A 22,111-nucleotide genomic window follows, 5' to 3' on the forward strand; every position below is an offset into this window, starting at 1 on the left:
GAGAGGGGAGGGAAGTGCACGGGTGGCCTGGGCTCTCTGCCCGCACACGGGGACAGGGAGGGAGGTGGCCCAGAGCTCCTGGATGAGACCACACGGCTGGAAAGACTTCCTGCTCAGACAGTGGGTGGTCTCTTACGGAAAGTGCCAGCTGGGGACTGTGCCAGCTGGGAACGGCAGGAGCTATCTGGAAGACAGCGGTTGAGCCCTGACTTTACTGCTCCCGCCCAGCCTGTAAAGGTGCTGGGCAGGGATGCGGGGAGGTTCGAAACCAAGGCTAGAGAGCAAGGTCAGACCACCGTGAACATGAGGTTAGACATCAGGAAGGACTTCCCGGTAATCCAGGACTGTCTTCAGGGAGGAGAGAGACCCAGTAAAACCAGGGCTCACCTGAGCAGCCAGGGTCAGGCCTACACCCGCAGACACTCACACACAAAGAGACAGGAAATGAAGACCCTCCCCATCCCCATCCTCCAGTAAGAACCCCTCCCTTCCCACGCCCCATCCTCCCCCAGGCCAGCTGGGCTGCCCAGGCGGGCCTCACTCTGGGCTCAGAAAAGGGACTGCCCCACCTTCCAGCAGCAAATGTGGGGCAGAGCCAGGGCCCTAGGGAGGGGACCAGGCCATGGGGTGCCACCGCCCCTCTGCCTCCCCCTAGAGCCCACACCGCCGGTGCTCACCCTGCCTGGGAACCCCACTTCCAGAGTACCCAGACCTTAGTCTTGACACCAAATTTGAAGGGGCAGAGAGTTTATTAACCTTCTTTCCGCCTCTAAAATCACCCATGCCTCCAACCCTCAAGACCACCATTTAGCCTCCACAAGCTTCCTCACCCCTGACAGGCTTTCTGCCGCCGGCCTGCTCCTCTTCCTCTCTGGGCCTCAGTTTCCCCACGCCACTGACCGCGCCCCCCCCCCACCCAGGCCTCTTTGCTTCTGCTCGTTAGAGGCTCTACTGCCTGTGAATCTCCCTCTAGCCCCCAGCCCAGAGAAGCCTCACATGCTGAGGACAGGCCGGGCCAGCCAGGCAGGAGGGCAAGCTCAGCTCTCAGTGCAGAGATAGAAGTGGGACCCCAGGAAGGCCTCCTCTGCCCTCCAGAGCATGGGGCTACTCCCTGACCAGGGCTAGAAGAATGTTAACGTTCCTCCTGAGACCCTCACAGCAGTGCCTTGAGGACACCAAGGCGCAGGGTGCTTGAGCAGCGGGCAGTCGGGCGGTCCAATGTTGGCATCAGAGCCGGGCCTGGAGCAGGCCTCGGCAGGTCCCACTCTCCCAGCCAGGGAGGAAGGCCTGGCAGGGGCCGGCTGAAGGGCCACACAGAGGTCCTCGGGGCCATGGCACATCCTGTCTGGGCCTGTCCTCCACCCCCAGCAGGGAGAGGTCGCTGTCTCCCCCAAGGGGCAGCCCAGGCCTGCAGCTCCAGCAGCGGCAGCAGCCTAGCCCGCATGGAAGATGAAGGGGAAGAGAAGGAGAGGTTCAATGGCTCTTCCACCCCCAGAGGCTGCTGGAGTCAAGCGCAGGTGGCAGAGGGGGAGGCCCAGGGAGGTGGCTGGGAGAACTCGCAGCTTCCCCCAGAGCCCTGGGTGCCAGCCCAGCCTTAACTCCCCCTCAGTCTCCTCTGCAGAGAGGGCAGGAAAACCAGCACGCTGGAGAGCGCAGCACAGACGGAACCTGCCTGGAATTTGAGCAGGGCTAGGGTTTGGGGACGGTGTCCCCTAATATCACCCCTATTATGTTGTGGGGAGGCAGAGGGTGTAGAATGATCTGAGGCCCTGTGGACAGGAGATGTTCAATAGATGCATTTTTTTTTTTTTAAATAGAGATAGGGTCTCACTATATTACCCAGGCTGGTCTTGAGCTCCTGGGCTCAAGCAATCCTCCTGCCTCTGCCTCCCAAAGTGCTGGGGTTATAGGAGTGAGTCACTGCGCCCAGCCAATAGATGCATATTGATGATGACAAGGTCTGGCCAGGCTCAGTGCCTCACGCCTGTAATCCCAGCACTTTGGGAGGCCGAGGCTGGCAGATCACTTGAGGTCAGGAATTTAAGACCAGCCTGGCCAACATGGTGAAACCCCGACTCTACTGAAAATACAAAAATAAGCCAGGCGTGGTGGCAGGCACCTCTAATCCCAGGTAGTCAGGAGGCTGAGGCAGGAGAATCGCTTGAACCCGGGAGGTAGAGTTTGCAGTGAGCTGAGATCGCTCCACTGCCCTCCAGCCTGGGCGACAGAGCGAGGCTCCATCTCAAAAAAAAACAAGAAAACAAGGTCATGCCCTGTCTGCCCAGCTGGCCTTGGCTCCTACAGGCCCCCCAAGCAGTAATTATCAACCCGTAGGATGGTGCCCACCCCACACCCCACGCCGCTGCCCAGAACCAGGGCGGGCTGTGCGCAGCAGGTTCTCTGCGAGTGCTTGCTGAATTGTTAGGATCGTGGAGCCTGGGCGGTGACTGGGGTGGAGACAAGGTCCCAGGAAAGGGACATGGCCACCTATCCTTCCCCCACAGAAACGGGTCAGTATCAGGTGGTCAGGCAAAGTGAGAGGCCCAGGAGCCTGGAACAGGCTCCCAGCTGAGACCTTGGCTTGGCTGATGAGGAGAGAACTCCAGAGACCCTCATTCCAACCCTAGTCCCTTGTCACTAGGACCCACTGGGGTCTTTCCATTCACCCCTCAGACACAGAGCCCCTGTCACCTGCAGGGCCCTTGGTGCTCACAGATCTCCTGCCCCTCGCTCACCCTCAGGCACTCCCACCTGGCCCAGCATCCCCTGAGAAGTGCACCCTCACCCAGCCACACCTGCCGCTGGGCTGGCTCGCAGGTGGAATCCTGCTTCCTCTATTCTGTTTCCTGCCTCTATCCTGAGGCCCCAGGCGGCCCCGCCCAGATCCACCCACTAATGATTTGTATCTGGCTGCAAAGGGCCCCGCCCTCCACCTTCCCAGGGCCCTGGGAGATTCAGGACATTGCAGGGTGCCCTGAGCCTCTGCCCCAATTTGAAGAGACAGGGTAAAGGGATCCCCCAGCACCCCCTGCATACCCAGAGCTTGGCCAGGGGCTCCCCTACCCAGGGGTGAGTGGACCCAGCCTTTCTTCCCCTCTGCACCCCTCAGTTGCCTCTGACTGGTTTCCAGGAACCGTCGGCCTGGGGCGGATCCAAGATGTAGGATACGGTCACCCAGGAACACCCCACCCTTCCAGACAGCACCGTAGCTGTCCAGGGGCCCTTCCCAAAAGAGGGCCTGGAGGTGTCCCATGGGTGACCCCAGATGAGGCCCAGGGTGGGAGGACAGAGCAAGGGAGGAAGAGAGGGAAGGCTGGGGACCAGCGGGAATGGGTGGGGAGGACATCGCGGACAGGAAACCCAGGCCTCCGGGGTCACCCATGGGACCCCTCACTGCCTCTCACAGGGTGAAGACTCCTGTGAGAGGAGTCTTGACGAGACCGCTTCGTCCCCCTGTCCTTCCCTCCCTCTGTCCTTCCCTCCCTCTGCCCTTCCCTCCCTCTGTCCTTCCCTCCCTCTGTCCTTCCCTCCCTCTGTCCTTCCCTCCCCCTGCCCTTCCCTCCCCCTGTCCTTCCCTCCCCCTGTCCTTCCCTCCCCCTGCCCTTCCCTCCCTCTGTCCTTCCCTCCCCCTGTCCATCCCTCCCTCTGCCCTTCCCTCCCTCTGCCCTTCCCTCCCCCTGTCCTTCCCTCCCCCTGTCTTTCCCTCCCCCTGCCCTTCCCTCCCTCTGCCCTTCCCTCCCTCTGTCCTTCCCTCCCCCTGCCCTTCCCTCCCCCTGCCCTTCCCTCCCCCTGTCCTTCCCTCCCTCTGCCCTTCCCTCCCTCTGTCCTTCCCTCCCCCTGTCCTTCCCTCCCTCTGCCCTTCCCTCCCTCTGTCCTTCCCTCCCCCTGTCCTTCCCTCCCTCTGTCTTTCCCTCCCTCTCTCCTTCCCTCCCCCTGTCCTTCCCTCCCCCTGTCCTTCCCTCCCTCTGCCCTTCCCTCCCTCTGCCCTTCCCTCCCTCTGTCCTTCCCTCCCCCTGCCCTTCCCTCCCTCTGCCCTTCCCTCCCTCTGTCCTTCCCTCCCTCTGTCCTTCCCTCCCCCTGTCCTTCCCTCCCCCTGCCCTTCCCTCCCTCTGCCCTTCCCTCCCCCTGTCCTTCCCTCCCCCTGTCCTTCCCTCCCCCTGTCCTTCCCTCCCTCTGCCCTTCCCTCCCTCTGCCCTTCCCTCCCTCTGTCCTTCCCTCCCCCTGTCCTTCCCTCCCCCTGCCCTTCCCTCCCTCTGTCTTTCCCTCCCTCTCTCCTTCCCTCCCCCTGTCCTTCCCTCCCCCTGTCCTTCCCTCCCTCTGCCCTTCCCTCCCTCTGCCCTTCCCTCCCTCTGTCCTTCCCTCCCCCTGCCCTTCCCTCCCTCTGTCCTTCCCTCCCCCTGTCCTTCCCTCCCTCTGTCTTTCCCTCCCTCTGTCCTTCCCTCCCCCTGTCCTTCCCTCCCTCTGTCCTTCCCTCCCCCTGTCCTTCCTTCCCTCTGTCTTTCCCTCCCTCTGTCCTTCCCTCCCCCTGTCCTTCCCTCCCTCTGTCCTTCCCTCCCTCTGTCCTTCCTTCCCTCTACCCTTCCCTCCCTCTGCCTTTCCCTCCCTCTGCCCTTCCCTCCCTCTGTCTTTCCCTCCCTCTGCCCTTCCCTCCCTCTGCCCTTCCCTCCCTCTGTCCTTCCCTCCCCCTGCCCTTCCCTCCCTCTGTCCTTCCCTCCCCCTGTCCTTCCCTCCCTCTGTCTTTCCCTCCCTCTGTCCTTCCCTCCCCCTGTCCTTCCCTCCCTCTGTCCTTCCCTCCCCCTGTCCTTCCTTCCCTCTGTCTTTCCCTCCCTCTGTCCTTCCCTCCCCCTGTCCTTCCCTCCCTCTGTCCTTCCCTCCCTCTGTCCTTCCTTCCCTCTACCCTTCCCTCCCTCTGCCTTTCCCTCCCTCTGCCCTTCCCTCCCTCTGTCCTTCCCTCCCTCTGCCCTTCCCTCCCTCTGCCCTTCCCTCCCTCTGTCCTTCCCTCCCCCTGTCCTTCCTTCCCTCTGTCTTTCCCTCCCTCTGTCCTTCCCTCCCCCTGTCCTTCCCTCCCTCTGTCCTTCCCTCCCTCTGTCCTTCCTTCCCTCTACCCTTCCCTCCCTCTGCCTTTCCCTCCCTCTGCCCTTCCCTCCCTCTGTCTTTCCCTCCCTCTGCCCTTCCCTCCCTCTGCCCTTCCCTCCCTCTGTCTTTCCCTCCCTCTGCCCTTCCCTCCCTCTGCCCTTCCCTCCCTCTTTTCACTTCCCCCCATGACTTCCTTGGCCTGAGGGACACATGGGGGTGAGTGAGAGGCAGAAACTCCAGTGGGTTCCCCTTTCAGGCCTGGGGCTCACACCCCCTCTGGACTCTGCCTTGCAGCCTGGCTGAGGGGGCCCTGAGGGCCTGGGGGAGTGGGATGTCAGAGACACCAAAGGGACTCCAGGCTCCTTCCCACCCTACAGACCTCAAACCCCCAGCTGCACCTCCCTCCCTCACCCACCTACCAGCTCGCTCCTCCCTCCCCGCACCCTGGGGAGGCTGGTTTCTCCCTGTTGATCAGCGCTCATTCGCACCTGCTCTGCAATGCTCTTGAGCGGCTTTCTCCAGGGGCAGATGGGGCCAGGCTCCCCGAAACAGAGGCTGTGTCTCTCCCCTTAAATTGGACACTTCCTCAAGGTAGCAGCCATGTCTCCCCCTCAGACTGGGGACTCCCTTGACATAGGGGCTCTTTCTCCCTGATGTGAAGGGAGTCTCTCAACTCTTTGTCCTTGTATTGACCACCCAGCCCACCACAGTGTGACACACCTGACTGACCAACAAGGGAGGAGAAGCAGGGCAGGGAGGACTGGGGGAGGAGGACTAGGGCAGGGAGGACTGGGGGAGGAGGACCAAGGCAGGGAGGAGTGGGAGAGGAGGAACAGGGGACGGAGGACTAGGTGGGTAGGACCAGCGGAAGGAGGACCAGGGGAGGAGAACCAGGGGAAGGGCATGAGGAGAGGGAGGACTAGGGTAGGAAGACCAGGGGAAAGAGGACCAGGGAGGAGGACTGGGGGAGGGAGGACCAGCAGACGAAGGGCTATGGGAGAAGGACCAAGGGAGAGAGGACTAGGGGAGGACCAGGGGACGAGGACCAGAGCAAGTCATCGTCTATCCTTTCCTAGGGCAAAACAGGAGGACAGGGCAGGAGCATTCCTATGCAGAGGCCTGGGCTCCATGGAGTGCTCTGCCTCAGCCCCAGCCCGCCATCAAGGCCTGCTTCCTCCATCTGTGAAGCTGAGCTGCCCTCCAGCCAGCCAGGAGCAATCTCCCTCCACCAGACTCCTGCAGCGCTGTGGTCCCTGCCGTCTCTGCCTCAGACCCCAGGGGCCCTGGGAGCCTTGTTATTGAACGTTTCTGGTTGGCACACTTCTTTCAGCAAAGTTTCATGGGGAGGGACCAGAGTTTCTAATCTTCACGACCACAAGGTCAGGCATTGTGTTAGCTGTGATCACTCTATGATGTCACGAAAAGAGCTCCAAGTCCAAGAACCTGGGGTCAAATCTGGACTCTTGCCCAAGTATGCTCTTGGGCAAGTCATTTTTCTTCTCTTAGCTTCAAACCCTCCTCCTCTGCAGAATGAGGGGACTAGACTTTCTTTTTTTTTGTTTGTTTGTTTTTTTTTTTTTTGAGACGGAGTTTCACTCATGTTGCCCAGGCTGGAGTGCAATGGCTTGATCTTGGCTCACTGCAACCTCCGTCTCCCGGGTTCAAGCGACTCTCCTGCCTCAGTCTCCAGAGCAGTTGGGATTACAAGTGCCCACCACTGCGCCCAGCTAATTTTTTCTATTTTTAGTAGAGACAGGGTTTCGCCATGTTGGCCAGGCTGGGCTCGAACTCCTGACCTCAGGTGATCCGCCCACCTCAGCCTCCCAAAGTGATGAGATTACAGGTGTGAGCCACCATGCCCAGCCAGGACTAGACTTTTGTAACAAACTCTTCATGAGATTAAATGAGTCAATATGTCAAAGTAGCTAGCACAGGCCTTGTAGTAACTAGCGATTCAATAAAGCTTCAGTGACTCCAAAAATTGGCTGAGCCAAGGCTCCCTGCCATGAGAAGTCATCCTGCCCTGCCCGTGGTAGGCAGAATAATAAACCCCAAATATGCCAGGCGCAGTGGCTCACGCCCGTAATCCCAGCACTTTGGGAGGCCGAGGCAGGCAGATCATGAGGCCAGGAGATCGAGACCATCCTGGCTAACATGGTGAAACCCTGTCTCTACTAAAAATACAAAAAATTAGCCAGGCGTGGGGGCAGACGCCTGTAGTCCCAGCTACCGGGGAGGCTGAGGCAGAAGAATGGCGTGAACCCGGGAGGCGGAGCTTGCAGTGAGCCGAGATCACGCCACCGCACTCCAGCCTGGGCGACAGAGCGAGACTCCATCTCAAAAAATAAAAAATAAAAATAAAAATAAATCCAAATATGTCCATATCTGAATCCCCAGAACCTGGAAATATGCACCTTATAGGGCAAAAAGGACTTTGCAGATGTGAGGCTGATGGTTCACAAGGGATCTTAACAGGAAGGAGACAGGAGTCAGGGCCCAAGAAGGAGACGTAACCAGAGAAGCAGAGGTCAGACTGATGCGTGGCCCTGAGCCAAGGAGTGCGGCAGCCTCCAGAAGCCAAAAAAGGCAAGGAACAGAGTCTCTCCTGGAGCCCGCAGAAGGAGCACAGCCCTGCTGACACCTCAGTCAGCGCTCTAAGACCCATGTTGGACCTCTGGCTTTAAGTTGTTGATAATTTGTTACAACAGTAATGGAAAATGAACGCACTCTCCTAGCTCGTTCTAGCACCAGAGGTGCTAGCCTCTCACACTCCTGTTAGAATTATTGGGAGGCGGGGCTGGGCGCAGTGGCTCACGCCTGTAATCCCAGCACTTTGGGAGGCCGAGCCAGGTGGATCACCTGAGGTCAGGAGTTCGAGACCAGCCTGGCCAACATGGTGAAACCCCATCTTTACTAAAAATACTAAAATTAGCCAGGCGTGATGGCAAGCGCCTGTAATCCCAGCTACTTGGGAGGCTGAGGCAGGAGAATCACTTGAACCCGGGAGGCGGAGGTTACAGTGAGCTGAGATCACACCACTGCACTCCAGCCTGGGTAACAGAGTGAAATTCCATCACACACAAAAGAAAAAGAATTACTGGAAGGCGAATCTGCTCCCCTTCTCGATTGATAATCCTTTACAGCCAAAAGATGGTTTTCTGTTCATCTTTGGACCTACTACAAGGTCTGACTCAGTGCTTTGTACACAGTAGTTGCCCTATTGATGCTTGCTGAATGGAAGCAGGCAGTAAGAGCCCAGAGTTGGACTTCATTCAGCACCTAATTGTTGCATTCATTGTGTGCAGTCACGGGGTTGGGTGCTCAGAATTCAGTACTGAGTCAGCCGAGCCCTGCCCTTAATGAGAGCAGGCCATGAGTGAGACAGACACAGAACAGTTCAGTGCAGTGCAATGTTTCTTGCGCAGTGACAAAGGTATGTGTGTACAGGCACCTTGGGAGGCCCAGGGAGGGAGCAACTCATTCAGACCAGGCCGCCGAGGATAGTTTCACAGGGAGGGACAGCAAAGTTCGGTTTCGAAGCCAAGGCAGCACTTTGCCAGGCTGAGAAGATGAGGTGGAAAACCGTCCAGGCAGAGACAAGAATGCACCTGATGTGTTTGGCGAATACCCAGAGACTCATAGCTGCATCTGCATTTCCAGGGGGATGCAGTAGGAGTGCTATGGAAAATGGATCTTGCAAAGAAACACATTTCTTCATCTCCTGTTAGTTGAGCACCTGCTCTGCGCCAGGCACTGTCTCAGCTCTAGGAACAAACACCACAAACCACATTTTTGCTCTCGTGGAGCAGACATTCTAGCAAGAGAAATGGGCAATCAGCAAACCAAGGGATGGTCCATTCTCCAAGGAAATACAAAGGGGACTATAAGTGCTTCAAGAGGCTGGGGAAGGCCTCTCCTAGGTGACAGTTAAGCGGGGAACTGAACCGTGGAAAGAGCCAGCCATGTGCAGGGTAGGACACTCCAGGCTGGGGTAACAGCTGGTCCAAGAGCCCTGAGGCTGGACCAAGGTATTCCTTTTTGGGGAACAGAAAGAAGGGCCTGTGTGGCTGGGGTGGAGTGGGCAAAGAAGAGAGTCGAGCCACATCAGGTCAGGAAGGGACAGCACTGACCCTCAGAGCAGAGGTTCTCATCCCTGATGTACAGAGCTGACCCCTGTGGTGCTCTTAAGAGCAGGACTGAGAACCATGATCCACAGCCCCGTGGGCCTGGGAGCCTCACATCTTCGACAGACAGTTTTTGTTTGCTTGTTTCTCTGCAAACTTCTCAGAGCCCGGAACAAGCCAATGCACAGTGTGACCCTCCACGATGCTAAGTGTTTCCCAGACTCATATGGACATGGAGCCACTTCCAGGAGAAGCTGGTGGAGCTAGGGTTCCTGGGAAACCATTTTGGAAATCTCTGGGCCAATTCATAGGTCATACAATGAAAGAAACGACTGGGACAAAGGTTGAAAAGGAAGACCACCATGATAGGATGCTGAAGAGTTTGGACTTTATCCTGTATTAATAGGGAGTCGTCCAAGCATGATTGTGTGCTGTTTTGTTCTTAATGTGTCTGTTTACATAGATTTTAATCAGACAAAAGGGATATTATCGATATCTCCAATGCTTCAGTTTCCCAGTTAATAATATCTCTTGGAAAGCCACCTCGTTCTTTTTAATCCATCATGACCATGAGCTATAATTTATCTACTTCGTCCCTGACAACCACCTCTCTGGTCTCCAAGGCTTTTTGCTTTCCCAAGCAATGGTGTCATAAGCCTCCCTGAATGTAAAGCATGGTGAACTTTTGCAAATACATCTTCAGGGGGAAAGTTTAGCAGTGGGATGACTGGGTTAAAGGATAAATCCTTTCATACTTCGAGAGCCATTGCCAAATTTTCTTCCAGAGTAAAACAAAATGATACCTGGAGTTTGCTTTAAAATATTCTTACCTCTTCTATAAAAACTGGCAGCGGGAAAGAGAAGAAACCAAAATGGCATCATGTTGACAATTATCAAAACTGGGTGATGGGCATATGGGAGCTCATTTTGCTATTCTCTCTACTTTTGTGTACATCTGGAATTTTCCACAGTTAAAAAAAAAGTCACCTTGAAAAGTTCTACAAATTATCACTTGCCCTAATCATAACTGAGAATATCTTTCCCCTTAAACTTCTACTAGCAATGACACCATCAAAGTTTCTTTGTTGCTGTTGTTTTCCTATTTTATCTTTTTTTTTTTTTTTTTTTTTTTTTTGAGATGGAGTTTTGCTCTTTTCACCAGGCTGGAGTGCAATGGCATGATCTCAGCTCACTGAAACCTCTGCTTCCTGGGTTCAAGTGATTCTCCTGCCTCAGCCTCCCAAGTAGCTGGGATTACAAGCACCCACCACCACACCCTGCTAATTTTTGTATTTTTAGTAGAGATGGGGTTTCACTATGTTGGACAGGCTGGTCTCAAACTCCTGACTTCAAGTTATCTGCCCGCCTCAGCCTCCCAAAGTGCTGGGATTACAGGTGTGAGCCACTGCGCCCAGCCTTTCTTTTTTTTTTTTTTTTGAGATAGGGTCTCATTCTGTTACCAAGACTGGAGTGTAATGGTGGGATCACCGTTCATGGCTCACTTCAGCCTTGAACTCCTAGGCCCGAGTGATCCTCCCACCTCAGCCTCCCAAGTAGCTCAGACTACACGTGTGTGCCACCATACCTGGCTAATTTTTGTATTTTTTGTAGAGATGGGGTCTCACAATGTTGTCCAGGCTGGTCTCAAATTACCAGGCTCAAGCTATCCTCCTACCCCGACCTCCCCAAGTGCTGGGATTGCAGCCGTGAGCCACCGTGCCTGGCCCTTTTGTCTTTCTTCATAGTTGAAACAGATCTCTCTGTTGCGTCAGTTTCCATTTATTTACTTATGAGTAAAACTGAACTTCTGTTATAGTTTGAATGTATCCCCCAAAGTTCATGTATTGGAAATGTAATCTCCAATGCAATGCTGTTGAGAAATGGGAACTTTAAGAAGAGATTAGGTCACGAGGGCAGAGATTAATGGCCTTAGCGATTAATGCCATTACCAGGGGAGTGGGTTAGTTATTGCACTTATGGAGGTAGTGGGTTCCTGATAAAAGGATGACTTTGGCCCCCTTCCTTCTCTGTCTGTCTCTCTCTCTTCCCCCACTCCCCTCTCTACCGTTCCACTTCCTGCCAAGGGATGATGCAGCATGAAGGCCCTCGCCAGACGCAGGCCCTTAACCCTGGACTTCCCAGCTTCCAGAATTGTCGAAGTAAATCTTTGTTCTCTGTTAACTCACCCAGTCTCAAGTGTTCAGTTACAACAGCACAGAACAGCCAAAGACCACATTCTTCCCTATATTTCATGGTTGCTTCTTATTCTCCTTCTTGTTTCTTAGGAACTAGCTGTTCCTAACCTTTGCCTGTTCTTGTCTGGGATCTTGTCCTTCCTGGCTTGCGTGAGCTTTTCATAAACATGGGAAGAGGCTTTGGCACAGGTGTTGTGAATGCATTTTCCCAGTTACTTTTTCATTTTCCAACTTTGTTTATAGGGCTTTCTCCATACAGACAATTCCCTCAGGCCACATTCCTTCCTTCTTTTTTCTGTGTCTGGGCATTGAGTAGTTTGAAGAAGGAGCTCCCTTTGGTGGCAGTGTGAATGCCGGATAGGGCAGAGCTGGCCCCAGGGCTGAAGTGGCGGCCTGGGAGAGAGATGTGAGGTGAGGATGGGACACCATGGCCAACAGGGAGCCAGGCCTGAGCTGGGAACAGCAGGATGACTGTGCATTCTCTGAGCTGAGTAACTGGATGGGTGATGATGTCACTGAGTAGGATGGGGAAGCTAGGACAAGCAGAGTTCACAGAAACACAGCAACTCCCCTCTCTGAGGCACGTCTCACCCTATGTGGTCACACCTTCTTGTATACCTGACTCCCCTTCTAGACATGGGGCAGGGACCCTGCCTCCTTCTCTCTGTCCCTGGAAATGGCCATAGCAAAAAGTGCCCAATAACTGCAGATATGAATAAATTAATGAACAAATTAATAAATGAATGACTCCAGCACCTTGGGAGGCCAAGGCGGGCAGATCACTTGAGACCAGGAGTTCAAGATTAGCCTGGCCAACATGGCAAAACCCTGACTCTACTAAAATTACAAAAATTAGCCAGGTGTGGTGGAACACGCCTGTAATCCCAGCTAGTCGGGAGGCTGAGGCAGGAGAATCGCTTGAACCCAGGAGGTGGAGGTTGCAGCAAGCCAAGATCACACTGCTGCACTCCAGCCTGGGAGAGAGAGCTAGACTCTGTCTCGAAAAAAAAAATACGGCCGGGTGAAATGTCTCACGCCTGTAATCCCAGCACTTTGACAGGCTGAGGCAGGCAGATCATAAGGTCAGGAGATCAAGACCATCCTGGCCAACATGGTGAAACTCCGTCTCTACTAAAAGTACAAAAATTAGCTGGGTGTGGTGGCACATTCCTGTAATCCCAGCTACTCGGGAGGCTGAGGCACAAGAATCACTTGAACCCAGGAGGCGGAGGTTGCAGTGAGCCGAGATTGTGCCACTGCACTCCAGCCTGGCAACAGAGTGAGACTCCATCTCAAAAAAATAATAATAAATTAAGATAAAATAAATTTTGCTGGGTGCAGTGGCTCACACCTGTAATCCCAGCACTTTGGAAGGCTGAGGCAGGCAGATCATCTGAGGTCAGGAGTTCGAGACCAGCCTGACCAACATGGAGAAACCCCATCTCTACTAAAAATACAAAAAATTAGCCAGGCGTGGTAGCGTATTCCTGTAATCCCAGCTACTCGGGAGGCTGAGGCAGGAGAATCGATTGAACCCGGGAGGCAGAGGTTGTGGTGAGTCGAGATTATGCTATTGCACTCCAGCCTGGTCAACAAGAGCAAAACTCTGTCTCAAAAATAAAATAAAATAAAATAAAATTTATGTTAAATAATTTAAAATTTATAAATTTTATTTTATATTATAAACAGATTTAATTATTTAAATATAATTATAAATAAATTTATAATTAAAATTTAATATTTTTAATTTAATTTAATTTAAAAATCAGTGAGTAAATGGCTTGAGTGTGTGGTCCCCCTGTCCAGGTGGAGATGCTGGGAGGTGGAAGGCAGAATTCACAACTGAAGGGATTTCCTCCTCCCTAATCGCCTCCCCCAGTAGTTGATGGGGGCTACCACGCCTCAAGCCAAGCAAGGGACCTGGCAGTGTTCACCCACCAGCTGCGTGGACGCCTGTAACTCTTTATGGCAGAAGACCAAGGGTGCGTCTGGTCCACAGAACGGCAGCTATGGAGAAGGCTCCTTGGATGAGGCAGAGTGAGGAAGGAGACAGACAAGCAAGTCCTCCTCCCAGAGGCAGGGACAGGAAGCAGGAGCAAGGGGTCACCAGGGAAGCTGCAAGGGCTAGAACCCAGGGAACTTTCTAGAAAGGTTGGCTGGCCCTAACAGACCCCCGGCCTAGAGGAAGACCTCCAGGCAGGTTAGGAGGGCCAGTCACATCTCCGGGGAGTGATTTCAAAGTCACCACCTGGGGACAAAAGGATGGAAGCATTGACCAGACAAATGCCTGACCCAGCAGCAGCAGAAAGGGATGCATGGAACCCTGTGGGGTTCCCAAGTCATGAGGTCGTCTCTCCTCACTCCTTTGCTCGGTGGCTCCCAAGGGGCAGGCCCTAGTGCTCTTCATGGAGACCCCAGGCCCAGCCGCCTTCCAAGGCTGATGCCCTGTTAAACAGGGACAGGCTCCGGCCGCCCGGTATCCCCAAATCTGTAGCAGGAGTGCCCTCTGCTGGCCACCTTGGGTAGCGCCTCTGCGCTGCAGTCTCGGGAGGAGCCCGCGAAGCCGGGGGAGGAATGCAGGGGCCCTGGAGACCCATCCTCCACCTGCGCTCTTCAAATCACTCCTTCTCCCCCAGGGTCCTGGCTCCTCCTCGCCATCTTCAGCTCCACCGTCTCCAGTCCCTTAACCGCCAGGGACTGGGCTGGGCCGTGTGTCCAGGCGCATGAACACGAGATTCCCCACTGAAGCTGACCTGCGCTGTGTATCATCCCTATCCCCCATCCTTCATCTCAAAAAAGCCCTTCCCTGCCTTTGGCACGTCTCCCTCCCCCACGCCCACCCGCTCAGGTCCCTCTGTTAAACTGCTAACTCCAAAGCCAGCCTTCCTTCCAGCCTGCCCGGCCCCAAGTCCGAGGGTCCCTGGAGCAGACACGCTCCACCTGCGGGGACCTCTCCCTCCTGTCAACCCGGGGAGACCTCTCCCTCCTGGCAACTCCTGAGGAGCGGCAGCGGCTTCTGGGCTTCCCACGCGGCGTGTGACACCAACGGGGGACACAATACAAACGAACGAGGGTTGAGTCCGTGTGCGCACCTGTGCGTAGCCACATGCGGATGTGCGTCCAGGCATGCCCTGCAGGTGTGTGCGCAGTGACTGCGCCCACCCTTCTGTGGGGTCTCGCCACGCTAAGCTGGGTGGGCTTCTTCCAACCCTGGCTGGGGCTGAGCAGGAGGAAGCTGCAGCCTCGCCCCCAGAGGGCAGCACTGAGCCGCTCTGGCCCGACTTGGGCCAGACTCCACCCAGAGAGGAGTCCTGAGTTTCCCCGTCCAGGGCCTGGCGGGAAGGACTTCAGATCTGTAAAGGCAGGCAAGGAATCAAATCCCAAATCGAGGCTATCGGTTACACTGCGGGCAGAGCGCGAGGCGCACGTCCAAGCTAAAATGTCTAAAATTGGGCAGTGGATTCACAGATATTTGTTGTGCTTTTATTCTCTTTTTTTTTTTTTTTTTTTTTTTTTTTTTTTTTTGAGGCGGAGTTTCACTCTTGTCGCCCAGGCTGGAATGAAATGGGGTGATCTCGGCTCCCTGCAACCTCCGCCTCCTGGGTTAAAGCGATTCTCCTTCCTCAGCCTCCCAAGTAGCTGGGATTACAGACGCGTGCCACCAGGCCCGGCCAATTTTTGTATTTTTAGTAGAGACAAGGTTTCACCATGTTGGCCAGGCTGGTCTCGAACTCCTGACCTCAGGTGATCCGCCCGCCTTGGCCTCCCAAATTGCGGGGATTACAGGCGTGAGCCACGGCGCCCGGCAGTGCCTTCATTCTTAAATCCTACACATATTTTGTAAATATTATTTTGAACCTATTCAGTGTTACTTTTATTAAGATAAAGGCCTCTGAGCTCTCTCCAGAATGTGGAAAGACCACTCATCGCTCAGTCAACACTCCTGGAGCAAAATGAGCCTCCGAGCTCCCCAGATCGCCCCCAGAATCCCCAGAATGCAGAGGGCTCTGAGTGTCTCTGGGGTTGCCTGTGGCTTTAGGGAAGGGGAGAGCCTGGACCCAGGATTCTTTACCGCCTGGAGTCCCGGGTCAAGCACTCCTGCAGGGTAAGCCACACATCGACACGTAGCTCACACACACTCACACTCCCAGATTCATACACAGGTACATGCTCACCGGTTGACACACACACGCTCAAAGACTCATACACACACGTTCACACATAGCTCACATGCACATATACACACTGAGACTCTCAGACACACAGACTGATACACGCACATTCACACATAGCTCATACGAACATTTAAACTCCCAAATTCACACACAGGCTGACACACACACACTCTAAGACTCATACACACACATTCACACGCAGTTCACATGCACACTCACACTCCCAGATTCACACACAGGCGCATGCTCCCAGATCGATACACATACACTCAAAGATTCATATACACACATTCACACATAGCTCACATGCACATCCACACACACACATTGACACTCTCAGACACATGTACACACAAAGACTCACACACACACGTTCACACACAACTCATACTCACACTCCCAGATTCACACACAGGCACATGCTCCCAGATCGATACACACACACTCAAAGACTCATATACACACATTCACACATAGCTCACATGCACATCCACACACACACATTGACACTCTCAGACACATGTGCACACAAAGACACACACACACGTTCACACACAACTCATACACTCACACTCCCAGATTCACACATAGGCGCATGCTCACAGGCTGACACACACACACTCTAAGACTCACACCCATTCACGTGCAGCTCACATGTACTTTCACACACATACACTGACACTCCCAGACTCACACAGCAGCACATGCTCACAGACTTCCCCATACTCACACACACTCACACTCAGAGTCGCGTCCACACTGGCACACTTGTGCAAACTTTCACACTCACACAACCTCTCACGGGTTCACACCTTACACACTCACACAAAGATGTCATTGCCACTCTGGCCTGTTAATCTTACATCCTCACCAGGAGAGAAGAGGGGCTTGTATCCTCCCTGATTGCAAGAGAGATTTCTAGAATGTTCCCAGGAGACCCCAGTCCCAGGGTAGAGGGATATTCCTCCCGGACTGAGGAAGCAGAGTCGGGGCCGGGACTGGGCCTCAGAGGAACTCCCTGGGCCTCCTGCACCCACTCACTAGCTCATCCTCTCACTCCCAGCCCGTTCGTGGGAGGGCCTGGCCTGGGGACATGACAGGGGACACAGAGCAGGCCCTAATCGTGGGGAGCTCCCGGACCTCACGAGACAGCGTGCAGGCCTGGACAGGTCGGCCTGTGGGAGTACCCATGAGGGGTCCCTGCCCCGGCCCCAAGGCAGAACAGCTGAGGAAAGGATCTGAGCGGGCCCAGCACAGCAGGAGACACAGTGGACGCCGGCCTTCCAGGCAGGGTGATAGGCACGTGCCATGGCAGGGGGTACCCTCAGGGAAGCGTGAGATGTCCTGGGCCAGGGGAGCTGGCTGGAGAGGAAGGGGGTGGGGGCTGGGCCTCACGAGGTGGACAGGGGCCCGCCTGGGAGAGGCCCTGCTTGCCACACGAGGGAGCAGGGCCTTGCTCCTGAAAGCCACCTGGAGCCCTGATTAACTGCACAGGACAGGAGAGGACACAGGTGCTCTGCAGAGGCGCACAGCTTGTACCCAAAACCTGCAGGAGGGCAGGTGGCCCTCAGCCTCCATTCCAAGAGCAGAGAAGGCCCAGGAGCCCACCACTGGTCTAGGGGAACCCCCGACAGGTACAGCCACGTTCTTCCCTGATTCGTCAGAATGAGGCCCCTGTAAGTGACAGAGGGTCGGTCTGTGCAGACCCGGAAACACAGTACCAAGACCTGGGATCCTGAGGAAGCAGAGCCAGCTTCTCCCAGACAGCCCTCCCCAGCTGGCCCGCTGGCTCCAGCCCAGCCAGGAGCAAGGGCAGTGGGGGAGGCCCACAGGAGGGAGCGGGGGCTCAGGAGGCCTGGTGGGGCAGAGCTGGGACAGCTGGGCAAAGGGGCTGGGTTCTGGCTCTGCGATGAGGGCCCGTTCCTGGGTGAGGTAGGGTGGGGCTACTGCAGCCCGCACATTCCAGCTGCTGCCACTCCCGCCAGTCAGTGCCAGCCTGTTCTCACCTGTTCCCATGAGGTCCCAGGCTGCCCTGGGTCCAGCGCTCAGTGCCAGCTCCCAGAATCCTTCAGGGTTCAGACTCTATAGGGACCCCAGTGCGGATGTCCAGAAGCCCACCCCACAGAAACAAGTGCCTCCGCCACCAACACACCTGCACGCACACACCCCACCAACACACACACCCCACCAACACACACACACACCCCACCAACACACACACACACCAACACACACACACCCCACCAACACACACACACCCCACCAACATACACACACACCCCAACACACACACACCCCAACACACACACACCCCACCAACACACACACACCCCACCAACACACACACACACCCCACCAACACACACACACACCACCAACACACACACACCACCAACACACACACACCCCACCAACACACACACACACCCCACCAACATACACACACACCACCAACACACACACACACCACCAACACACACACACCTCACCAACACACACACACCTCACCAACACACACACCCTACCAACACACACACACACACACCACCAACACACACACCTCACCAACACACACACACCTCACCAACACACACACCCTACCAACACACACACACCCCCCACCAACACACACACCCCCCACCAACACACACACACACACCACCAACACACACACACCACCAACACACACACCTCACCAACACACACACACACCACCAACACACACACACCTCACCAACACACACACACACCAACACACACACCTCACCAACACACACACACACACCTCACCAACACACACACACACACCACCAACACACACACACCTCACCAACACACACACACACCTCACCAACACACACACCCTACCAACACACACACACCCCACCAACACACACACACACCCCACCAACATACACACACACACCAACACACACACACACCACCAACATACACACACACACCACCAACATACACACACACACCACCAACACACACACACCCCACCAACACACACACACACCACCAACACACACACACCCCACCAACATACACACACACCTCACCAACACACACACACCCCACCAACACACACACACACCCCACCAACACACACACACACCACCAACATACACACACACACCACCAACACACACACCCCACCAACACACACACACCCCAACACACACACCCCACCAACACACACACACCCCACCAACACACACACACACCCCACCAACATACACATACACACCACCAACATACACACACACCACCAACACACACACACACCACCAACACACACACCCCACCAACACACACACACCCCACCAACACACACACACCACCAACACACACACCCCACCAACACACACACACCACCAACACACACCCCACCAACACACACACACCACCAACACACACACACCAACACACACACACCCCACCAACACACACACACCCCACCAACATACACACACACCTCACCAACACACACACACCCCACCAACATACACACACACCTCACCAACACACACACACCCCACCAACACACACACACACCCCACCAACACACACACACACCACCAACATACACACACACCACCAACACACACACCCCACCAACACACACACACACCCCAACACACACACCCCACCAACACACACACACCCCACCAACACACACACACCCCACCAACATACACATACACACCACCAACACACACACACACCACCAACACACACACCCCACCAACACACACACACCCCACCAACACACACACCCCACCAACACACACACCCCACCAACACACACACACCACCAACACACACACACCCCACCAACACACACCCCACCAACACACACACACCCCAACACACACACCCCACCAACACACACACACCCCACCAACACACACACACACCCACCAACACATACACACCCCACCAACACACACACACACCCCACCAACACACACACCCCACCAACACACACACACCCCACCAACACACACACCCCACCAACACACACACACCCCACCAACACACACACACACCCCACCAACACACACCCCACCAACACACACACCCCACCAATACACACACACCAACACACACACACCCCACCAACACCCAACACACACACCCCACCAACACACACACACCCCACCAACACACACACACCCCACCAACATACACACACACCCCACCAACATACACACACCACCAACATACACACACACACCACCAACACACACACACCACCAACACACACACACACACCAACATACACACACACACCACCAACACACATACACACCCCACCAACACACACACACCCCACCAACACACACACACACCCCAACATACACACACACCCCACCAACACACACACACCCCACCAACACACACCACCAACATACACACACACCCCACCAACACACACACACACCCCACCAACACACACACACACCCCACCAACACACACACACACACCACCAACATACACATGCATGCACACACACACAAACACCAACACACATGCACATACACAAACACACACCTCACCAACACACATGCACACACACATACACACACTCCACCAACACACACCCCACCAATGCACATACATGCATGCACACACACAAACACCAACCAACATACATACACACATACACAAACACACACCCCACCAACACACGCGAATCCACATCCACACACCCCAATACACACATGCATGCACACACACACACACTGCACACACACCTCAACAACACATGCGTGCACACACACACAGAAACCCCACCAACACATATGCCCACATACACGCACACACACGCTATCAGCACACATGCACACACACACACAAACCCCACCAACACATATGAACGCACACACATATGCCACCAACACATATGCCCTCACACACGCACACACACACATGCCATCAACACACATATGTGCACACACACACACGGAGCCATCCTCAACCACAGGACACAGACACAGAGCAGGATTTTCAGGAGCTGAGGCACTTCCTTCCACTGCAGGCAGCACCAACAGCCAGGACAAAGTTCTACCCTCTTGCCACAAGGCCCTGGTTAGAGAAGCAGGGAAAGCAGCCAAGGTCCCCAGAGAGTCCCTGGAACGGGGCACCCCAGAGCCAGCCCCAGGGCTCGCCCAAAGAAAGCTGGGGAAGTGGGGAGTCGCCCCCAGAAAGAGGAGCCAAGGGGTCTCTGCCCCAGCCTGGGACACCTCGGCCAGGCTTGCCCACCACTGCTCTTCGAGGGGCCAGGTGGGGCCAGGGGGCTGCACCTGCTCTGGTCCCTGCCCCCCAACTCAGCTGCCCGGAGCTCAGCCTGCTGCCCTCACCGTGGAGGCTACACTAGACGCCTAGGACCAGTGTCCCACCTCATCCCTCAGCCTCTGCTCCCACAGCCCTACTGTCACCCTTCCTGACCTCCCCACAGGACAGAATTCCCACGCCCACCCTGGGCCCAGGGCCAGGAACTGCTGGTTCCCACCAAGGCTTGGGAAGTGATTTCTGCAGACCAAGCCACCCTGGGCCCGCCCTGGGCCCGTCACAGGTTCCCAGGAAACAGCTCGGCCCTGCCTACTGCGAGGCATGACAGAGGGGACCAGCCCTGGGCTGTGCTCAGAAATGCTGAGGCCTCAGAACTGGGCGACAGGGAGGCAAGGAGGCCCCCCATGGGTGGTTGTTGGTGTGATTGAGATGCTGGCCCTGCCAGTAGCCCTCCAGGAAGAGCTTGAACAGTGACCGAGGTCCCTAAATCCCAAACTTGAAGTTTCCTTCCCCAGTCACCAGCCAGGGGCCCTGCCAGACCCACAGAGAGCAATGGAGAAGCTACAGCACTAAGTTGGGGGGTCCCGTCGTGGGGAAGATGCAGGTCCCAGCACAGCTCATCGCAGCTCCCAACACACATCCTCAGTCTTACGGTCACATTCCTTTCACCAAGAACCCAGGGACATTCAGCTAGGCTTGGTGGTGCGCACCTGTGATCCCAGCTACTCAGGAGGCTGGGGTGGGAGAATCGCTTGAGCCCAGGAGGTCAAGCCTGCATGAGCTGTGATGGCGTCACTGCACTCCAGCCTGGGCAACAGAGTGAGGCCCTATCTCAAAAATCACAAAAAAAAAAAAAAAAAATTTAATTAGGTAAAAAACAAAAATAACCCAGGGACATTGGGAAAGGGAGTTCCTACCCCTGCTTTCCAGGAAAGAAAACCGTGGCCCAAAGAGAAGTGGGTCGTGGGAAGAATTTCACTGCAGTAAATGGCAAGGACTGACCTTGGCCAACCCCACATAGACCCCTTCCAGCCCCAGGTGTCAGTGCAGACAGCCCAGCTGGGATGTGGGGGAGGCAGGGCCAAGTGGCAAGGTGTCAGCAGCAGCCCCCGGAGATGGGGACCCCATGGGCAGAAGGCCGCACTCACAGCCTCTGCCTCAGGGCCCCATCTGGCACCGAGCTCCAAGCTGCTTAGGACAAAGGCCTCCCTTAAAGGCTGGAGGCAGCAAACAGAATGT

General features: G+C 55.4%; 1 protein-coding gene across 4 annotated transcripts in view; it reads right to left on the minus strand.

Moving 5' to 3' along the window:
- The window catches only part of LOC141408816 (uncharacterized), a 43,697-nt gene that overhangs the window by 9,487 nt on the left and 12,099 nt on the right, over window positions 1-22,111 (minus strand). The window lies entirely within an intron of this gene.

This window comes from Macaca fascicularis, chromosome 16 (genome assembly GCF_037993035.2).
Source record: "Macaca fascicularis isolate 582-1 chromosome 16, T2T-MFA8v1.1".
NCBI lineage: Eukaryota > Metazoa > Chordata > Mammalia > Primates > Cercopithecidae > Macaca > Macaca fascicularis.